Here is a 5,616-nt window from a genome sequence, read left to right as displayed (position 1 = left end):
TCAAAGCTCACAACTTTGCCTCAGTTTGACGTTAGAATGAAGGACCTGGAAACAAAATCAATAATCTCTAACTGTTTTTAATAATTTACTGCTTTATTCCGTTTAATTCAATCATATTTATTTATTTTTAGTGTGTTTTAATTCTATGACCTGTTGGGTGTGTGTATTTTTTACCTTTTGGCCAGGACTCCCTTGAAAAAGAGATCAATGGAACACAATGGGATTTTTTCCTGGTTAAATGATGGTTAAATAAATAAAAATAAATAAATAAAAATTATTATTAACCAACTAACAAAACAAGCACATACTCTGTATACATAGTGATATAGATTGGAATAAGCAATAAAACATATGTGATTACAATCACCGTTGCATGGGTATGTTTATTAACCTGGTTTCTCTATGAATTTACATTGCATAACCAAATATTAAGAATAACCAAATATTAATATGAAGAAACAAACAAAAAGCCCAGGTTTGATCAATTATATTTGATAGAATATTTTGTGAAAGAACAGACAAGGACAATATGATCATTGAGGAGGATTTCCCTCTTCTCACACCTGCAGTCTGCCAATGAATTTACAGCAGTGTTAAATTGACCCAATGTTTCATGAGGATTCATTTTTACCATCCCTTGGAAAAACTCTGTCAGATCAGAAAACCAGATCAGAAATCCAGGGAAACAAAAGAACCACAGTCACACACTGGAGCCAAACACTCTATAGCAGGGGTGTCAAACTCAATCTCACGAAGGGCCAAAATCCAAAACATACCTTATGTCGCGGGCCGAACAGGATCAACATTTATTGAACACTCTAAAACTACATTTTTAAAACTTTAAAACCATAACTTTTTAACATAAATATAAATGAGCTATATAGCATTACCTGCTATAATGGTAGTGTGAATGCTGTAAGCTGAATTTGGCTGCTGAAGACTGAAGATGCTGAAATTGATTGCTAAAAACACTGAAATAGTTGAAAATACTGAAGCTGATAGCCACTAAAATATTAGCTAAATGCCAAATTAGCCTAAAAACCAAAACAAAAAAACACTGCCAAAACAGCATGTAGCTGAAAAAGTAGCTTCAAAATAGCCAAAAAAAAACCTGAAAGACAGCCTAAATTGGCCAAAGCAGCTAGCACGTAAATATTTGCCAAACTCCAAAGTAGCCTAAAAAAACTTTTAAAGAAGCCTTAATTAGCCAAAACAGATAGCATTTAGCTGAAATATTAGCAAAACTCCAAAATAGCCTAAAAAAAATCTTAGTAAATTCCAAAATAGTCTAAAAAGATAGCAGAATGCAAATTTTAAAACTTTAAAACCATAACTTTTTAACACAATTATGACTTACTAAAAGGCAGGAATATTATTCCAGAATAAATTAACTTAAACCTTAAATAACGTTCAATATTTTTCTCTCTTTAAAAATATGTTTGTCAAAATTATACAAGTTTTAAAAAAGCGCAAGAAAACATCAGGCCATTAGTAACAATAAAATAAAATGATCTGGAGAGAATTACTCGGATCTGGCCCCTGGGCCTTGACTTGTGTTCTACAGTTACACTTTGGCACCACCTGATGAACGATTTAAGCCTTTAACACCTGAGGCATCATAGGTGACGCTTACGCATAAAATCGTTAATATACTGTAACTTTTCAACCGTTAACACGATTGACGTAATTCCAGTAGATTCTTCTTCTTCTTCTTTTCCTTTGGGCTTTTCCCTTCAGGGGTCGCCACAGCGAAACAGTTTCCTCCATCTAAGCCTGTCTTCAGCATCCTCCACTCTAACACCAGCCACCTTCATGTCTTCATTCACTGCATCCATAAACCTCCTCTTTGGTCTTCCTCTAGACCTCTTTCCTGGTAGCTCTAGACTCAGCATCCTTCTACCAATATGTCTCTCCTCTAAACATATCCAAACCATCTCAGTCTGGCCTCTCTGACTTTATCTCCAAAACCTCTAACATGTGCTGTCCCTCTGATGTGTTCATTCCTGATCCTATCCATCCTGGTCACTCCCAAAGAGAACCTCAGCATCTTCATCTCTGCTACCTCCAGCTCTGCTTCCTGTAATTTCTTCAGTCCCACTGTTTCTCCAAACAACATGGCTGGTCTCACCACAGTCTTGTACACCTTTCCTTTCATTTGTGCTGAAACTCTTCTGTCACACATCACACCTGACACTTTTCTCCACCCATTCCAACCTCCTCTTCAAGGAGAAAAGCGGCTCATTTAAGCTTTAGAATCTACTGGAATTCCATTGATCATGTTAACAATTAAAACAATGACAGTAAATCAGAGAACATAAACCCTGGAGCTCCAGTATTCAATGGTTAAGCAGGAACTCTTGAGCGGTTCACTTCAGTGTGAACGCACATGGGCTTTCCACGGACCAAAAAGAAGTTAAGAACCAAACGAGGAGATGCTCTGAGGGAGAAAGAACAACCACAGCAGGAATCATGAAGAAGTTTGGGAATGTCTGCTTGGTAAAGGTGATGCTGCGAGAGTTTCTTCATATGGGATGGTCAGAACTCATTTGCCTTTCTCTAGCCTGCATTGGTTTGGTTCAGTCTTTATTTCTTCCCTGGTTTGGTTTGTTTTCACCCTGTGATGTGCAAGCAAACCAAAGGGAGGAAGGAGTAAGGGGCATTTTCAGCATTCCATTCACTGAAAGACGTTAAAAAAAATATATTCTTCAGCAGCCAGATGGGTGCTCCGCAGTGCTTTTTCTAGTTTCAGAACTAAAGTTCTAAACCAGTGATGGAGTATGAACACTAGGGGGCGACACAGACATGATGGTGGTGGAAACCTCTGCCTGCTCTCAGTGTGGGCAGCCCTTCAGACACACCCAAGCCCTGCTGACATAATGAGAGACCTGCTGCACTTCTGGGGGAGGAACCGCAGGGAGGGGGGTCAGGACCAGACTGCTGTGTGCAGTGAGGGGAGCAATGGGATCGTTATGGAAACCTAAAAACCTGCCCTCTCATCAGTTCTCCTTAAATTATCCCCATTTCTATTTTCAGATATGAAAGGAGACAGAACAGCATCAGGGCGACATCAGTTCTGAGAGGGCTGGGGGGGCAGATTTCCTCTGTGAAAGGATTTAAAAAGAGCTTTAAGGACAGGACTCAGCTCTCTGCGGTTTCCAAGACAGCTTCAGCTCAGATTGAGGCACAGAGAAGATTTATTCCCTGATTTTCCTGTGAGAAAGACTGCAGAAAGTCTAGGGTCTGGACTCCGATGAGCAGGAATGCTGGTCTCTCCCTGTTGCCTCAGCCATAGACTGAGATCAAGGAAGAAGTTCTCACCTTCTTAAAAATAAGGATTTTTTTCTGTTGAAGTTCACATTTTTTTCTAATAGTTCTGGCCATGTTCCTGACCTATGGAAGCCCAAACTGTTCTTAATTAAATAAATAAATACATCATTATTTAATCAAGCAACACTCCAATAAAAGTCTTTTCAATAAATAATTGACCATTTTATTATGAAATAATTTAATTAAAATTTAAATGGACCATTTTATTATGAAATACGTGTCATTTTTACTTTAAAACATAATTTTTATGTTAAAAACATTTCATAATAAAAAATATATATCATAATATTTTTTTTTTCATGTTGGATATTATTATAATCATGTGGGGTTTTTTTTTTGTAGAAACTTTTATTTCAAAATTAGTGCTTTCCAAAGTGTCCTTTTTATTTCACAATGCTGTTTTTCAGAACGACGTATTTATTTCATGATGAGCTTTTTCCGAATAACTCTGTCTGTCAATCACTGAAAGTGGGTGGGATCTAAACGTTCATTGGCTGATCCTCTGAAATCGACTTGTATGCCTAGACTCCTGCTCTACTGTGTGTCGCACCGTACCCAGACAGTGACGCAGAAAATCACCAAGATGACATATTTCGGTGACATCCGTGTAGCTTTGCTGAGCTTAGCAGATCAAATAGAAACAGGCGATCTGTCAGCAGACGCTATTTTGAGACGTTTGGACGACATTTTTGAAATGATCGGTTTGGTACACGCGGCAGAAGAACTGTCTAGGTACAGTAGTTTTCGAACAGGACCTGTTTTTAGGTGGTCTAAGTTCGAAAAATACAGTGGAACGCTCTCGCGAATCGGAAGCTGTGAATCGGAAACCAACTTCAGCGTCGTAGATAGTCGTGGATGTTAGCGTGCTCTTCTGCCGCGTGTACCAAACCGATCATTTCAAAAATGCCGTCCAAACGTCTCAAAATAGCGTCTGCTGACAGATCGCCTGTTTCTATTTGATCCGCTAAGCTCAGCAAAGCTACACGGATGTCACCGAAATATGTCATCTTGGTGATTGTCTGCGTTACTGTCTGGGTACGGTGCCTCACACAGTAGAGCAGGAGTCTAGGCATACAAGTCGATTTCAGAGGATCAGCCAATGAACGTTTAGATCCCACCCACTTTCAGTGATTGACAGACAGAGTTATTATTCGGACAAAGCTCATCATAAAATAAATACGTCGTTCTGAAAAACAGCATTGTGAAATAAAAAGGACACTTTGGAAAACAGTAATTTTGAAATAAAAGTTTCTACAAAAAAACCCCACATGATTATAATAATATCCAACATGAAAAAAAAAATTATTAGGATATATATTTTTTATTATGAAATGTTTTTAACATAAAAATTATGTTTTAAAGTAAAAATGACACGTATTTCATAATAAAATGGTCCATTTAAATTTTAATGAAATTATTTCATAATATAATGGTCAATTATTTATTGAAAAGACTTTTATTGGAGTGTTGCTTGATTAAATAATGTTGTATTTATTTATTTAATTAAGAACAGTTTGGGCTTCCATACCTGACAGCCTCCTCAAAAGCTTCTTCAAAAGGATTCTCCAAATCAGTCTGATTTAGAGTTTGTAAAGATGCACGGAGGAACACTCGTCAAAATTGTGAACAAGATATGTAGCATTATTTGTGATCATGCTAGTGTGAATGCTGTAAGCTGAATTTGGCCACTGAAGATGCTGAAATTGATAGTTAAAACACTGAAGCTAATCGCTGGAAATGCTGAAGCTAATAGCCACTAAAATATTATATGCCAAATTAGCCTGAAAAAAAAAAAAAAAAAAGAGATAAAAAACTTAGGTTAGCCAGAAACAGCTAGCATGTAGCTGAAATATTAGATATACTCCAAAATAGACTAAATATTTTTAGTAAATGCCAAAATAGTCCAGAAAACTATAAGAATCCCCATTTTTAAAATGTTAAAACCGTAACTTTTTAACATAATTATGAATAAAAACAGGCAGGAATATTATTCCAGAATAAATCAATTTAAACCTTAAATACCTTTCAGTATTTTACCCTCCAATCAACCTACGAGGTTGATTGGTGACTCTCAATTGTCCCTAGGTGTAAATGTGAGAGTGAATGGGTGTGTGATTGAGGCCCTGTAACGGACTGGCGACCTGTCCAGGGTGAACCCCGCCTTCGCCCATCAGTAGGCGGGTTAGGCTCCGGCACCCCCGCAGGGGTCTACCATCGGGGGTCAGTCTGCCAACTGACCCCAACATATCCCCTTCCTCATACAAACATGCAATAGGGAGAAGGGGAGGG

The sequence above is a fragment of the Oryzias melastigma genome, linkage group LG6 (assembly GCF_002922805.2).
Source record: "Oryzias melastigma strain HK-1 linkage group LG6, ASM292280v2, whole genome shotgun sequence".
Taxonomy (NCBI): Eukaryota; Metazoa; Chordata; class Actinopteri; order Beloniformes; family Adrianichthyidae; genus Oryzias; species Oryzias melastigma.
The sequence above is the reverse complement of the archived record's forward strand: the minus strand, read 5'-3'. Positions refer to the sequence as shown.